The sequence below is a fragment of the Pinus tabuliformis genome, chromosome 8 (assembly GCF_031772625.1).
Source record: "Pinus tabuliformis cultivar Carrire ecotype Pingquan chromosome 8, CPIR1, whole genome shotgun sequence".
Classification (NCBI taxonomy): domain Eukaryota; kingdom Viridiplantae; phylum Streptophyta; class Pinopsida; order Pinales; family Pinaceae; genus Pinus; species Pinus tabuliformis.
The window spans coordinates 768,173,318-768,191,065 of record NC_142294.1 but is presented as its reverse complement, the minus strand read 5'-3'; the positions used below and the strand labels follow the sequence as shown (position 1 = coordinate 768,191,065).

General features: G+C 36.9%; 1 long non-coding RNA gene across 1 annotated transcript in view; it reads left to right on the top strand.

Moving 5' to 3' along the window:
* The first annotated feature begins 4,773 nt into the window (after positions 1 to 4,773).
* Positions 4,774 to 17,748, top strand: part of LOC149237847 (uncharacterized) — a 46,099-nt gene continuing 33,124 nt past the window's right edge. Inside the window, exons 1-2 of the long non-coding RNA XR_016246353.1 lie at positions 4,774 to 6,010; positions 9,074 to 9,126. This is a non-coding gene — a long non-coding RNA (uncharacterized LOC149237847). The remainder of the gene's footprint in view (positions 6,011 to 9,073; positions 9,127 to 17,748) is intronic.

Below are 17,748 nucleotides of genomic sequence, written 5' to 3'. Positions count from 1 at the left end.
TATATAAAATAAATAATAGAATAGAATTCAAATTTTAATCACAACACTAATTATTATTAAATATAGAATAATAGACCAAGACAAGCATTCCATGTATACAATTATAATTACAACATAGGAGAATTTAGTATTTTGTGTCCAGGTCTATGGCAACAAGAAATGGTAGGGATGAGCTTGGGTGTTGTAATTATGAGAGCGGCAAAGCATGTTAGCATGCCCATTCTTTCTTTGGTAGTGAGACAAAGGTAGTAAGGCTTCTTTTTTTTCATATTCGAAGGAGAATGATGGTGCTATTTGCATTCCTCGTAGAGTAGTAGTGCATGACATTGCTATGAAGGTAAAGCCTTGATGTTTAGTGTTATCAATGTCAATGGTAGACATTGTTAAGGTCATTCCTTGAGATTTATGTATAATCAATGCCCAACCCATCTTAAGGGGGATTTGTTTCTTGTTAGTTTGTTGTATGAGTGGAATTGGTACATGCTTTGGTTGGGTTTGGTTCCATGGGGGGCCAATGTATTTATCTAATGCCACAACAACATATTTTGGTAAACTTTGAGGGTTATGTCCTAGTGCATATACAATTTTCATGAGTACTCAAAGAGCACCACTGATTAATCTTGCTTGGACCCATAAATTACAAGATGGCATAACTCGTTGGCCTACAAATAACAATATTTGTTTTTCTAGCTAGGCATCATTCTGTTGGTGTGCTTCTAAACCATTTTTTAACTATGCAATACTTCGTGCAATTGGAAAATGCAAGGATTTGAGCATGGACTTGTTATGGTTATAAAAAAGAATGTTTGTTCCAAAGAAGTGGACTGAAGTGTCAAATCTTTGGTGCCCTTCGATGAACAGAAATGTGTTTGTCCTAGAATGAAGGAGGTTCCAGTCATCTATTATTGGTGTAGCATTTTGAATGTTTTTCAATAGCTGTAGAAGCGTGCCTTAGTGCTGAGAATGTCTTGTTGTCGAAACATTGTTTGCAAATTGATTAGGGTGGTAAAGGTTATCCATAAATCCCTCCTTGTAGTTGCACCTACATAAAGAGGTTTTTCCATTATTAGTGGAAGGTGGCCCAAATCCTCTACAAGAATTATTGATTGTTGAACGAATGAGCAATGATTTATTTATGGAAATGCCTCAAGAAAAAGACTCAATATGAATAAACAATTTTGATCCTATAAAACTCATCTCATCGATTAGAATAGACTAAATATGTTTCATCTCTTCTTGAAACACTGTAAGGTATTGACCATTTAAAGGCTTCATGTCTTTGATAGGAATCATAAGCCCTAAATGTATAGTGGTTGCATGTATGTTAAGTGTTGCAACACTAGTAAGGGCAACAACAAGTATTGGGTCGTTGGCCAATGGTTGCTTGAGAAGATAGTGCCTCTTTGATGCAACTTATTAGGTAGGCTTTTCTGGTGCTTGCAGTTCCTTGAATGATAAGCCTCAATGGCTCTTTTGGTTCTATTGCTTGTGAGTGTTGTAGGATTATGTCCAATTCATGCTGTTGGTTTGTAGATAATATATTTTTGGAAGGACATAGGATATTGAGTTCTTGTATGACTTCTCCATTCCTTCGATTGTATTTGATGAAGTTTAGTGCAACTTCTAATACATATTTTGATATTTGCAGTTGATCCCATGGGTGGGAAGTGTTGATTCCTTGGAGGCCCAACATGTCAAGAGAAGTGAATTGGACATTACCTATAGGGACCAATCTTGATAAACATTTCCATGCATTTAACTACATGTATGATTGCATGTTAATATGTGGAGGCTCATCTTTAGATGCTTGGTCATTACACGGTCATTAGTAGTGGGAACAATGATGCAATTAACATGCCATGCATGGTATTTATTTCTTATGCTCTCCCAATTAGCTAAAATGCCTTTTTTTTGAAAGAGATATGTCTTTAGAGAAAGAGAATAAGGGTTTATATATGAGTAGCTCACTCCAACATAACTCAACAAAAGCATTGGAATATTTATTTGGTATTGTAATAAAAAGTGGCCATACATGGACAATTGTGGGGATGTGTCGTATTTTCCACTTTTTCATATTTTTGTGCTTGGTTATGTGTTCAATCTTTTGCAAGGTCAAGAAAATACATAACATCCAAGAAAATAGAACGAGTCAAATACGCATAAATGAAAGTAGATCTAGAAGTAGTCAGACAATTCATGAGAAATTTGGTGAAATATTTGGTGGCCAACATTTAGTTTGGTGAAGGTGTGTCTACATGTGACAAGGAGAAACTTTTAGAGCATATGGAAAGTTTCCTGGGCGCTAATGTCACGATCTACAACTGATTATGAGTGTAACCACCGATAAGCAATTGAGGCAGGGTCATCTGGATGTGATGTTGTTATATTTATAGTTAACATATAGTGATAGGTATCAGATCTCCCCTTTACTTTGGAAATATAGTTGGTAATCTATTTCAAAACTACATGATGAAAGAGCATAGGAGGAAATTTACATTTACTCACCATGTTTAGAGTATGTTAGAATTATGGATGTTCAAGCACTCATCATTGCATGTTGGATGATATGTCTTTTGGGTCGTTTCATCAATGTAGAGTGATGATACCGTTTGCATCTTCCAAGGGATCTTATACCTATATTCAAAGATAGCCCCTTTTTCATAGACATGTTTTCTCAGTGCACTTTAGATGTCTTTGAACATGCTTTATGAGGTACTCATAGTCTTCAAGTGGGTTGGATGTAAATACCTGGATTGATGCACGGATTGATGCACAACCATGTGTGTGTCTTGATAGTAAACTTAAAATTAGTTTAATAATAATAATAATAAAAATATATTAAAAATCTTAATTTTAAATATTTAAATGGAAATTATATAATAGAGATATAATATAAAATAAATAAAATTTAACTTTTTCACTTGCTTATATATGGAATTTATATTTATTAAATAGAAATAAGAATTTTATATATAAAGAGAGCTAATTTTGTAATAAATATATCTTTTTTTTTTTCTTTCTTTCTAATTATAAGTCTCATTAGAGTTATGTACAAATTTTAAATATAAGTAAAGTTTCCTATGATATTACTTCTTACCTAAAGTTGCATAATTTAATATACATATAAACAATATACATGTAGGGTTTAAGATTCTTAGCAAGGACTATGTCTTACAGTTTGGATTTAAGATTCTTAACAATGTTTGTGTCTTACAATTTTCTAAGAAGAAATGATACATATTTACTACATTCTAATTGATGAGAAAAGTTTTATAAAATATAAACCTTTTATGCGTATTGAAAACCATGAAGTATTTTTAAAGAATAACCATTGCTCATTTGCCATCAATCCAAATCTAAACCTTGATAAACATATATATTCAGTAAAAGAAATCTATTATGATTTCTTGGACGTTTCTTGCTTGCATACATACATACTACACAGAGATAGTGAAAAGGTATTGAATTATGATTTTTTGGACGTTTATAGCTTGCATACATACATATTACATGGTGAAAGCGAAAAGGTATTGAAGATGTTATGCATATATATATCTATATCAACTGTTGTGCGTTATTTGATATCGTTTACCCATTATATTTATTGATGCATATATCTATATACATGTATAAATAGGTGGAATTATAGATGCATCACACTTCTGCATGACTACATTGCACATTGTTTGGTGGGGCTCAAGCCAATTGTGGCACGAGTGAGTTTGTTCTAAGGTGTAGGTTTTGAAGATTTGCAACCTTGAAGGCAAGTCACTAGAGAGATTGTTCCGCGAGAGATCAAAGAGCTCTAGATACTTGCATTGCCCAATTTGTGGGGGTATTCTTCCCTAAAATATGTTCACGCCTAAGCTTTGAGATTATTGAGCGTGCCACTGATCTCAGTAACTGATCTAGACAACTTGTTATCAGAGAGATACAAATATGTGAGGCTCTGGTTCATTTGTTGGAATTCCATGGTAACGTTGCCATGTAATCTATTAACGTTTAGATCGAGAACTTGTAGATCAAGGAGGTTTGTGATGGAATAAGGAATGACAACCATGAAGGAATTTCTACCCATGTATAATGTTGTCACGGAAGAGAGATTGCCAATTTCTTGGGGTATGGAGCCATTAATGGCATTTTTCTTTATATTAAGTAATGTTAAAGTATGAGAAAGTTGGCCAATGGCAGGAGGCAAGGTACCTGTAAGGTGGTTGTCAGACAAATCCAATACCTTTAATTTGATGCAATTGGAAAGGGCTCCCAATATAGAGATTTTCCCAGTGACGGAGCTGCTAATGGACATTATGAGGATCCTGAGCTAAACCAACTTGCCCAATTCTCCGTTACACAAACATGTAAGAAGGCTTGAATGTTCGAAACCATGCGTGGAAGCTGAAACTAGGACACCGTCCAGCCACGCCATGTCATAGGAGATGAGGGCCTGCCACAACGGACAGACGACTAACAGTGAAAGATTAGCTAGATTAAAAGACACATAATTAATCATGAATGACGTCGACAAACACAAAAGTCTTTAAACATTCCTCCCCTAAAATAACACTTTTAACGTAAACATATAAAATGTTTAATTATTTCACATCAAAATGACAAAACATTACTGAATAAAAACATGTCCACACAAATGAGAAATATATTTAACCAAAACATATTTGATAGCAAAAGAGAAACGATCGAGTAATTAAATTGCTCCCAACGATGCTACGTTTGGAAGGCTCAACGGTACGAAAGAAAAGCACAAAAGCACGCTACGTTTTTGAAAGAAAGCACAAAAACAAATAAAACAGAAAGTTTTGGTAGATATAGGTATTTTCTGGAAGCCTTTGAAACTTTTTGGCAATGGCACCAGAGTTTGATATTTCAAGTGCGGCAAACAACGAATGCATGTTACAGACAATTGACCGGTGCTTGGCACAGTGGAAGACACAGCATCGAGGCTTGATTGTCAAGCAGTAAACCCTAGCTTTCAACCATAAATTTGGATGTCACATGCATACGAAGAAGAGACTACGCAGGGTTTGATTCCCATGCCGACACAAAGTTTGAGGGAGGGAGGGTACCATTGACATTACTCGTTTTAACAAGCCAGAAAACTACTTTCTGTTCATTTCAAGATGTGGAAATAAAATAGAAATGATCAGAATTAGAGCTTTATGCCCTAGGGCAATGATCTATACGCATATATGGATGCGAGTATCGTGCATCTATTGGATTAAGGGTCGGGGCTCCTTTCCGCCCAGAATAATGGGCAATAACCACTTGGGTAGTTCATCACTGAATCATTATGGCGGGTTTAGGAGAAATTTGGGGTACCACATGTTGTTGTGGAGAAATAAATATGAGCACAGTTCCCGTACCCTTCCTCCAAATGCATATAACGTAAAAAGTAAGCCCAAAATCCTGGTTCTGGCCATTGACTTAGGCAGCCTTACTGGTTTTGCAGGTGCTGGGGTTGTAGCATGTGTTATGATGGCTGCTGTGATATATATCAACACGATGCTTCTGATAAAGGAGTCCAATTCAATTTGATTCTAGGATCGATTCCAAGATGCTATCATATTTAGGGCAAGAGGGTGGCCTAGATGAAGCAGACCTTGCCAGGGTCGGATCGAGTGGAAGGGATTATAAGACCAGACTTGATAATGGAATGATTGTTTCGGCGGAATCCCATGAAATGACGAGTACTTCTATCATGAGACAGATTCAGGATGAGTTTTAGGTTATAGGCACAGTCAGGCATATAAATCTTGAGGTATTGCAAGGTTATATTTTCACAGCACAATGCCCATCTACTAAAATATGATTTCATGACCAATGTGAGTATTGATGGTGCTTTGAAGAAAATCAAGGATACGCAGTTGTAGCGGAGCTCGCCGATGTGGCATAAAGTTGCAGTTGGCACAATCGTCGATCTCGACTATCTTCATTTTCAATGCAATGCCCATGTTGTACTACAGGCAATTGGTTTTGGAATAGCCATTGCTTAGAGGTAAACATGGTCTTCGCCGCCAGCTTTTTCTTTATCAATGAATATTCCTTCGTTGCTTGATTCAAAAGATTCTACAGTCATATAAGTGCGAACGTGTTATGCAAAATTTTGATACAGGAATATCTGTTGTATTAAAATGCATGCTAACGTGGCATTACTCTTGTAAACAAGCGGGCACTCTTTTGCAGCAGCTCTCACACATATTGCTAAGGCTTCTGTCAAACCTTTGCTCTGAAACTGTGATAAAATTAGAAAAAAGCACGATAACAATTTTAATGAGAGTAGCATTTTCATATGAATTTCCCATTATTTCTCATTGAAATAGTTTCCATATCAAAATTGAAATACAGTAAAATACTCCAATCTTCTTTTATATATACAGAAAGAGAGAGAGAATGCTTCCCTCAACCATTAATATATGTTGTACAAGTAATGCTTTAAATTTCTTAATAAAATGTCATCTGCAATAGAAGAACTTGTTACATATTTATTGCCCCAGCTATATGCCTGAAGGGAAATACACAATTAGTCAAAACTAAGAAAAACAAGTATCTTAGTATGCCATACCTTGTCTCAGTTCCCTTGAAAACTCAATGTCATTTGTTTTTTGAAAATCTCCTTTTAATAGTTGTCCAATGATTTTACTTTCTTGGTTGCATTGCTGCTCATCTCTACAGGGTCCAAACTTTTTGATCCCAATGTGAGGATTGTTTATGTCTTATCTGATCTCAATTCCTTTGAAACCACATATCTTTGATATTCTGAATATCTCCTTTTTGGATTTTTCCAATGGTTTACCTTTATTGGTTTCACTACTGATGGATTCTATGGGATCCAAACCCCCTGATCCAAATGGGAAGATTGTTCCATTGGGTGTGAAGCCCTTTTCCCTTTCACTTCTTGACTTGTATTCACCCCCATTCGTGTTCTTTCCTAGGGAATATTAGGTGGGGGGCTAGCATAATCTGCTTCAAGCTAGCAACTTCCGGTTCAGATTTATTTTTGTTGCCAGGGATTCTTTTTCTACTTCTATTTTCTCATTCATGGAGGAGCCATCCACTCCTATAAGTGTTGGTGTTCAACACTTGTCTACCAGGTGGGATTTCTATTCCACTTTCCTATTTTTTTCCTAAGGGATCCTTGGAAGATTTTTCAGCATCCATTCTTTGTGTTGGACATGAAGCCACCATACTCAAAGCATAAGTTTTTTCTTCTAGACCTTGCCAACTATTTCAATCAAGCTATCTTCATCCAAGTATTTAGAGACTGCTAATTTTTAGGACAACATGTTCTTTGCAGAAGACAGAAGTTTCAATTCTCCCATTAGCCCAATTATTAAATCATTAGCAATCACGTGAATCATTATCATGATGACAGTAACCGAGAAAAGAACATGTACAATAAATAACGAAGACAAGCCAAGACAAGAGGACACAATAAATTGGCTCAAGCCAGGGAAAAACCCCAAAATGGCGAAAATCCTTGATCAAATCTTCTTATTATTAATCTCGAAAGTTCAGCAGAGAGAGAAAGTACAATAACTTAAAGTCAAAATGACTTGACAACAATAAGATCCAACCTTAGACAAGAAGATGGCTCAGAAGGCTGTCTTTCCAGCACTTTGTTATCTGTAGATACCCATGGTCTGGTTAAGGCTTCTTACAATACACAGCTGTCTTGCTTAACTGATTCAAAACACCTCCTTCAAGTGCGGTTTATCCAGGCATACTAGGAGCTCCCCTTCGCTGGTTTCTAGGGCTGATCTGAGATAGATTAAGCCCTCAAAACCCTCCTGAAGATAGTGACATATCTGAGCAGTCTTTTGACCTCAGAACAAGCTCATTTAGGCCTGCGTCTTAACCGAACCAAACCTCAGGAGCTGCGGCCTTCCTGCACAAGATCAACCTCATACAAGACAGCCATAAACTGTCTTCCAAACAATCCTCTAATCCACGGCTATCTTCATGACAGATTTTGGTCAGCAAAAGATAGTGAGAACTGCCCAGAATTTCCTTTATCTCCTGCGGCTTACTTGACAGAAGCATCTCGACCTTGATGTAGAAGAGAGAAACCCAAAAACAACTAGCCCTTTATCCTCCAAAATCTCGGCTATTTCAGACAAAAATGAAGTCCTTTCGATGTATGAAATGAGGGAGACGGCACTCCAATATATACAATTCGTTGTGGTCAAGAGATTTGACTATTGGGCTTATTGAGCCAACATATAGGTGAGGCCGACCTTGCTAATTTTACATGGGAGAAACATAAATTCAAAATCATACTTCTCCTTAGCCGAATTTGATGATCTTTATATCGATTTGGTCCTCTCGAAAAGAGGAATTCAATGGAACGATTATCTCTATCAACTGAGCTGGCCAAAGTGGAATTTGGCCCTAGTTGCCAAATTTAACAGAGACATCCACCTTTGCACACAACTTGGCAGAGGTTGTGAATCGTGATATATCTACCGCTAGTTTATGGGAAGAAAAAATGAAATTTGGAATCCTCACAGTAGAGCTCCAATTTCACCTTGATATCACAGATTTTGGGGTCTGTTGGTAGCAGTTTGCTTGTAATAACTAGAAGCCCAAAATTTTGACTTGGTATGGAGTTATAGCCTAATATGACCTCAAACCACTGTTTTTAGATTATTTGTTGCCAGTGGTTCATATTTAGTTGATTTTATGAATTTCTCCAGGCAAGAAGGAATTGGATTTCAAGTATCCCTCTCTAATATGCTTTCACATTCACTCTAGGAAGTGTTTATAGTTACCATATAATTGGGAATTGTTTTAATTTCTTAACTTCTAGTTGCTTTTTTCTATCAAATTTTCTTGTGGGAATTGGAATGTTTGAATCAGTACTAGAAAAGCAAAATGTAGATGCTGTGATTTCATCTATATCATGGAGGATAATGTGCTCATGTGAAGAAAGTGCAGGGCTTTAATATCTAAATTATATTTGATTCAGTATTGAATTGGAAATGGTTTTATGTGCTTCAAAAACCCATCTTTGAATCTTCACAGTGGAGCTCCAATTTCACCTTGATATTGTGGAATACAGGGTTTGGTCACAATTTCGCCTGTGGTAACTAGAATCTCAATCTTTTTGCCCTGGTATGGAGTTATCACCTCCTCGAACTCCTGTTTTTAAAATATTGAATTGATATTTGTGGCCTGTGGTTCATATTTGATTAATTTTATGATTGTTTTTAGGCCAGAAGTTTTTGTATTCAAGTATCCTTCTGTAATATGCTTTATGTTGAGTCTTGACTGTAGGGAATGCTTATAGTTACTATATCGTTGGGAGTTGTTTGAGTGTCTTAAGTTCTGATGACTTTCTTCTGTAATTTTTTTTGTGGTACTGGGTTTGTTGAATCAGAACCAGAAAAACAAAATTTAAGTCTTATGCTTTTATCTATTTCATGGAGAATAAGGTGTTTATGTGAAGAGAGTGTAGGGCTGAGTTGCATGATACAGTGAAATAAGTACGAGTTTCTGAAATGAAAATATGCTGGAAATGTGCCTTCCCAAAAATTTGGAAACAAGGAAATGCTATATACATGTATGTATATATGTGTATGTATATAAAGAGCACATTATATTGAAATCTTGAAAGAAAGAATTATGGATAGATGAGCAAGACCATCCAAATGACAAACATAAAAATGATAAGTAATGTTCCACCATCGTTTATTTTGGGATTTTTATCATTAGTATCACACTTTGCCTCTTGTCTAGCCATTGCATTTACCTCGATCCTCTAGGGAAATCAGTGAACTCTACCCAGCTTTGATGAAACTACCTAATCAAAGCCTTAAAATATGGTATGAAAAGCTTAAGTTTCCTAACCAATGATTTTGATATAAGTGACTGATACCCATGACAGAGGAATTCAACAATCCACAACACCAACATTGGGGAACATAAAGGGCTTGATTCTCTTGATTGAATGCAAATCCCATACCTTCATACATGATAGAATTCAATGAAAATGTTGCAATCCTACCAATCCTGAAATCCTGACAGCTGCTGATTTTTGAATGGGATATGAAATTCTATGTTCTTCATATGAAGTCTGATGAGGTCATAGCCACTAGCAAACATCTTAAAATAATCAATGGTAATGTTAAAAATTCAAGTAAAAAGATAAAGAGAAATGCTAAAAATAATTAATGATAATGTTAAAAATTCTTAAAGGATAAAAAGAAAAGATAAAGGAAATCTCAAAAGAAAGATAAAGAAAATGGAAAGATAAAGGAAGTGCCAACTTTTACTTCAAGAATTTAACATTACCATTAATTGGCAATATTTTATTGCCAAACGTTGTTAAATCAATTCAAGATAGGTTATTTAGTGTTTGAAATGCATCTCATGGATGCTGTATGGCTCGAAAATGTGTTTCCTTCCTTGCATACTACAAAGCATATTTCACACAAGTGGGACATATTCATATGGTCGGAAACATGTTTCAAGGCTGTACCACATTGATTTCTATAAATAAATGCACTTGGTTTTGCACCTCAAGTGGTGTTTACTGCGACATACCTGCAGGGTTTTCATATCAGCAATACTTTTAATATGAATATTGAATTGGAAACATTTTTATGTGCCTTAAAAACCCATATGCCAGGTGTTCAACACCCATCTACGAGGTGGGATTTCTATTCCACTTTCCTATCTTTTTTCCTAAAAGATTCTCGGAAGATTTTAGCATCCATTCTTTGTGTTGGACATGAAGCCACCATACTCCATGCATCTTCTATATTTCAAGGCTACTTGTTCATAATTAAGTTTTTTCTTCTATACCTTGCCGACTATTTCAATCAATATATCTTCACCCGAGTCTTTAGATACATCCACTTTTACACTCTACCGGAGATAGGTTATGATATATCTATCAATAGTTTATGGGAAGAAAAAATGATGCTTCCCCATAGTACTTTGAATCCTCACAGTAGAGTTTTGATTTTGCCTTGATATGATGGATTTCAAGGTTTATTGGTCGTAGTTTTTCCTGTAATAATTAGAAGCCCATAATTTTTACTTGGTATGGAATTACAACCTAATATGAACTCAAACCACTTTTTAGATTATCTGTGGCCAACGGTTCATATATAGTTGATTTTATGGATTTCTTTAGGCAAGAAGGTTTTGTTTTGTCAATATCCCTCTCTAATATGCTGATGTTCACTTTAGAAAGTGTTCACAGTAACTAGATAATTGGGAATTGTTTTACTTTCTTAACTTTTGTTGACATTCTACAAGGTTTGCAGTAGAGTACAATTTTCTGCCAGATAATTATTTCCTAATGATTTTTCACAGTGTATTTTATGCCACTGCTATCATTGAATATTTACACTCAGGAAATCTCAACAGTAAATGCAGCAAAAACAATAAAGATTTTATAGAAAGACAACCATGCACAATAGAGACAATATTTTTATCCCGGGAAACCCAAACTTGGGAGAAAGCCTGACATCATTTCTTAGGAGAAATTATTCTTCAGCAAAGTTTACAAATCAACATTTTGTCTAGACATTTGTGCCAATAATCGAATTCAAATACTAGTCAAACCTGGTCAAATTATCTGTTGGTAAATGTTGGTCAAACCAGCCAAAATACACAGAAGTCAAAGCTAGGGAATCACATGGCCAAAACTAGATTGCAGTGAACTTTGGCCCCGTGGTCAAACTTTAGTACTGCGGTCAAATCCTATGGTCAACATTTAGCACGTGTGGCCAATCTGCAGCCAAATTCAGATAATGCCATGCGGTCAAATCTAGTCTAATCTCTGAGATCAAGTGTGGTCAATTCTGGTCAACTCGGTCCAAAAACAGCTAAGTCAATTTTGGTCAAACAGAAAAAACTCGTTGGTCAAACTTGTCCTTACACGTCGGTCTCAAGAGGAGAAATAGAAATGATGAAGAGAGAGAGAAGACTTGCTCTTGCTTGTTCTTCAAATGAGACATCACAATGTCTTATTTATACATGTCAAAGGGGTGTGACAACCCAAGGGACATGTCCCTTCACTAGTTGTCCGACTTGACTTTTTCTTGGGCTGACTTGTCTTAGTAAAATAAAAATTTACGTAATTTATCTAGGGCTGACTTGAAGACCCTTTAGCCATGCAGGAATACCTCCCAATGCTGCACAAAAAATCGACACTCCCTCTTAACGAGGGAGGTATTCTTCTTAGTTGAAAACATATTTCTCCTTACTTGAAATTTCCCCTACACAAGAAAAGTTCATGAACTTGCTATGTTGATGTAATGTCTTCTCACATGCACGTCTATTTATATAGATCACTCCATCCTAGAGTAGGCAATGTGAGTATCATGGGCCATTTTACCCCTAGCCATATTAGCATGGCTCCATGGGTAAATGTATCTCCCCTGGTTAAATTAGCATGACCTAGCCAAATCAACATGGCTTCTTAGGAGAAGGTTTGCCCCTAGGCCCTAGTTTGTATACTATGTATTCTAGCTGTACTAGTGATCGAGGGCCATGATCCTTGGTATGAGAGCCCCTTGATTCTTTTATTGTTGGATTAATAAAATAATCGAGTTTTGGGCTCAAATATATGTGTACTTAATTTGGTTTCACTGCTGAAGATATTTGGTGTGCAAAGTGCTAGAAAGTTGAGGGTTCCTAGTGTGTTTGTGTGCATGATTAACCTCAGACCAGATCTAGGGCTCAAGGAAATTTCAACATGGCATCAGAGCTTCTTTGAAGAGCACGTGGGTCAGAGTGTGCGCAAAAGGTAGAGTGAGTTAGTGGAGGTTATGTAGGCTCAGAGGGAGTCTAGCTTGAGAGGGAGACTGCGAAGGATTGTTAATTGCCTTATGGAAGTCTGAATCTTCAGGTTCTAATGAGATAGAGAGGTTTTCAGCCCATGCAAGGTTGACCACAAACCATGAGAGAACATTCATGGCGGTGCAAGGAAAGTCGTAGATCCTGAGCACAGACATGGATCACACTGGAAAATTCATGTTGCATGCGAGAATATTCATTCACCATGCAAGACAAATCTTGGCCAAGTACAAAGAAGTCGTGACACATACGAGCATGGATATGGTTATGCAAGGAAAGTCATGACTCATGTGAGGATGGTCATGACAATGCAAGGAAAGTCATGGAGTTTGAAGCATGAAGGAAATATCTTCCTCACTAATAGGGAGTGTTAGATTTTGGGTAGCTCGGAAGGTATTTTCGAGGAAGGATAACCCGCTAAAAAGAAGTTTGTTGGGTGATCTAACCAAAGTAGTGGGTTTAGGACTAAAAGAGAAATAATAAGTTATTCTAAAGGGTCCAGAGGCTAAAACCCTAGATCTAGAGGTTTCCTAAGTGACCCAAGGAAAATGATAAATAGAGGAGGCTTAAGATGAGGTCTCACGCATTATGTGCGAGAGAGATGTGATCTCTCTTTTACTAAGAGTGTCTTAGGAAGGCCAAGTTTTGTTGAAGGAGGCCAAGATACCACTATTCTAAGAAGGCCGTCAAGGGAGCAAGGGCAGCGGGGGCTGAAGAGTAAGGTTGAGGATTTGAAGGCCTGATCTAAGGCCAACGTGGAAGTTTATCCCATGTTCTTGCTAGTTGTTGTGAAGAAAATTTGGAGGAAGGGTTGAGGGTTGAGCCAAAACACCATAGTAACTCATCTGAAACAAGCAAATCGAGTTGAAGAAGAAGATAAAGAACCTTAGAGAGTTGCAGTAGGAAATTGTGCAAGTTTATGGTCTATTTTGTGTTGGAAGGAAGGCCGAGTTTGCTCAAGAAAAGGTCGAGATTCATTTGTGTTTTCTATGCCTTAATAGGGCTTTGTCCAAACCAAGTTTAGGAGGAAATATCACCAAGATTATGGGTATAATTTGTGCCCTAATTAGAGTCTGTTCAAGCTGAGTTAAGCCATCTAAATTTCGTGGGAGGTCTTTGTATTGTTCTATGTATAAGGAAGAGGATTGAGCCATTGGAAGAGGTCTTACAAGCCACAAATTAGACTGTTGTGGAGGGATGAAAGGCCACAAGTGTTGCACTGTGTTTTTGTGGTAGGCCAAGCCCCCTAGGGAGGCCGAAACTAGTATTAGAGCCTTGGAACAAGAGTTGCGAGTTAGCTTAGTTGCAGAGAGATGGCTGTAGGGTAGCGAAGGGACTAGCCCCCTAGGGAGGCCGAAACTAGTATTAGAGCCTTGGAACAAGAGTTGCGAGTTAGCTTAGTTGCAGAGAGATGGCTGTAGGGTAGCGAAAGGACTAATGCGTTGGAGTTTTGAATTGCTAAGTATTGTATCTCAGTTTGTTCATAAACGAAGTTATGAACAACGTACTATAAGGGAAAAATGCATAGTGGCTTTGAATGGAAATTCTACTGTGAGTAGTAGACCTACTTGGAAGTTGATATATGCAAGTATTTGGGGCGGCCAATACTCAATGAGAAGCTGGTGGCTAGAGAAGTACAAGGAGGTGCTTCTCTGTAGTCAAAGGAGGCGAAGGACTTGCCAGGTGTTAAGTAAAATGTGGATTGAAAGGGCTGAAGGAGAAGGGCTTCTCCAACAAGTAAGTTGTGTATTTGTTCTTGTATTGTCATTGGGTAGATTGCAGATTTGAAGTAGCAGATTGCAGGCCCTAGTTTGTATACTATGTATACTAGCCGTATTAGTGATCGAGGGCCATGTTCCTTGGTATGGGAGCCCCATGATTTTTTATATTGATGGATTAGTAAAATAATCGAGCTTTGGGCTAAAATATTTGTGTACTTAATTGATTTCAGTGCTGAATATTTCCGCTGTGCTAAAAAGTTGAGGGTTCCTAGTGTGTTTGCATGGGTGACTAGCCTTAGACAAGATCTAAGGCCTAAGGAAAATTCAACACCCTAGTCGTGACATCAAAAGACTATAAGAAAATCTTTTGTACAGACTGAGCCCTAAAAGTTATCTGAAGCAAGCTTGGAGTATTGGCTATCTTATATAGAAATTGTTGTGAAGCTGCCTTATTGACAATTTTGGTAAGATTTCTTAAGCTTATTTCTACCTTCTGTTTGAAGCATTGCTAAACAAATTTTTTGCGGCCTACATTTGAAGAAAAATTATGAACCTGTTCTGTAGCTCTATACGAATTTGACTGAGCCCAAATTCATCCTTGGTTAGGGCAAACTTGAAGCCACTTTCAGAGGTCATCTTGAGATCACTCTATGGGTTATTTTGACCTTGTATGCATAGGACAAATTTAAAGCAGATCTTAAAGTTGTTCATATAGACCTTGACATTATTCTTGTAAAAGATTGGAACAAGATTTTGAAGTTATCTTTATAGAAGTCTTGGGGTAGTCCAAATCACTACAAAAGGAGCACTCGACATGCTCCATTCAATCATCAATTTGGAGGATCATCATCTATTAATATCTTTGTTCACTCAAGTGAAAAGAAAGATTTTTGAGTTAAGAAGGCCAAAATTCTTGTGTCTATCGGAGGGATGAAGCCCTAAAGGAGGTCGAGAGCCTCAATTTGTAAGAAGAAGGGACCTTAACCTAAATTCTGGGCATTCGAGATAAGCAAGAGGAAGATAACAACTTGTTTTGAGGCCGAGCCTCAGGTCTAGAGGGGACCGAGATGCTTCAAACATTTAAGGAGAGAAGATTGAGTTGGCTCAGGTATTTGTAGAGACCAACAAGGTAGAAAAGGAAACTGCTGTTTATGGGAGAAGGGCTTGTCTAGCCCTAGGAGTTTTCAGGTTGTCTTATGAAATTTAGATTGTACTTCTGTTGAATTGAAAAATTTCCCTAAGAAAACATTGTTGGGTTTTTGCCTAGTTAGGGTTTTCCCAGGGTAAAATTGTGTCTCTTGTGTTTGGTTGTCTCTTTGTGATCCTACTTTCATGATTGTTTAACTGTTGAAATTTTTCATTTTTAATTGCTTAATGATGAATGTAACTTGAGATGGATTAATGAAGAAATCATTGGAAAGTAATTATCATATTAGAAGATCATGAAAAATCAACACATTCACTCCTAGCCAAATCAACATGGCTCCATGGGTGAATATATCATTCCCCCACTAATCAAATCAACATGATCCCATGGGAGAATGTCTTCTCGATGCTGTAAAAATACCAACACTCCCTCTTTGGGAGGGAGACATCCCAAATCATGCCAACCTTGTTTTTGAAGTATACAAACTTTGTTCTAGACAGAGGCTTGGTGAGATTGTCCGCAATTTGCTTGTTTGTGGGTATGTACTGGAGCTTCATTGCTCTCTTCTGCACTATGTATCGAATGAAGTGATATTTGATCTCAATGTGCTTCAACTTGTCATGAAAATATGGGGCCTCACGACATATTATACCCCAAGTGGTTGAATAAATGTGGGCCCCACAAGAAAAGCTTACAACTGGAAAATATATGAATTGCCTTGAACTTTGGATTAAAGTTCTTTGTGTCAATGTTGGCAGTCTTGGTTTCTCGCCTCTTTCTTATTGGATGATTCAGATCGTAATTCAAGTTACTCGTCTGGTGCTTATTGCACACTATGCTCTTTTGATGCTACGAATGTACCAAAATGTTAAACACACTTGGTTTGTAATTTTAGTTATTAATTAGTTAGGAGTGAGTCACATACTTGTAACTGAAATAGTTTTTCAAAGGAATGCATAAAAACAATGAATAACCAAGGAAAAGGGGTTTGGAAGATAGGGTCGGGAATGATTTTTGTATCGAGAAGTCTGTGAGACATTTTCACAGCCAATAAAGATTTCAATTCTTGGATGCATTTACAATTTTTTTCTTGCCTTTGTTATTTTCTTTAGCTTTACATCATCTTGTTCCTTCTTATTAGTATTTTTGTGATCTGAATGAGTTTTATTTCTTGAAATACGTAAAGCCGTCTTTGAGTAGGTTTTTATCTGTGTAAGGTAGATAGATTTATGCAAGTCACACCTACACCTAAGTAGTTAAGGAGTTCAAACTTCAGATATCTGACGAGCAATCCAAATATCAAATCTATCCTCCATTAATAACCCAAAAATTTTCATCACAACTTTGTTAATAGTTTTGGTCATGTTACTATCCTTAGATCCCACATTCACTGTGATAGAATGCCTTACATTTCATAGTAGATACAGTGTCATAGTAAACTGTTAAAATTGTCAACTAGGGCCAAACTCCATGTGGGTCATCTTATTTATGGCAGCTGATATTTTTCTTGGATCCCTTTCATTGAGAGATGTAGGATTGATCTAAAGATCATTCGATTCCGATAAGTATTCATGGAGATATGAATTTATTTGTGTTATGGGACAATTCGTGAAGGTCGGCCAACAACCAAATAAACACCTCATGTGCTCAACGTTTTAGTATAAATAGAGGTGACTTGAAAGTCATTTGGACACACTCACAACTCTCTTGTGATCTATTCCTCTCCATTCGTTTGGGTTTTAATGGAAGGAAGAATCCCTAAGAGAATAAGCTAATCTAGGAGGTTTTCCCTAGCCCTAGACGAAGAGATCTATCTTCTTAGAGATGATCTATGCTCTTATCTAGATAAGTGAAAGTGTTGACTTTTGTTGTAAATGTACTATCTCTCTCTCCCTTTGCTGAACTATTGAAGAACATATAAGAAGAATTGATCAAGGGTTTCCCCACATTGGGGTTTGTCCTTGGCTACCGCCACATCTTGTGTCCTCTTGTCTTCTACAATTTATACTTATGTTCTATCTGTAGTTTACTTTAATGCTGATGTGATTGCTAATCTGG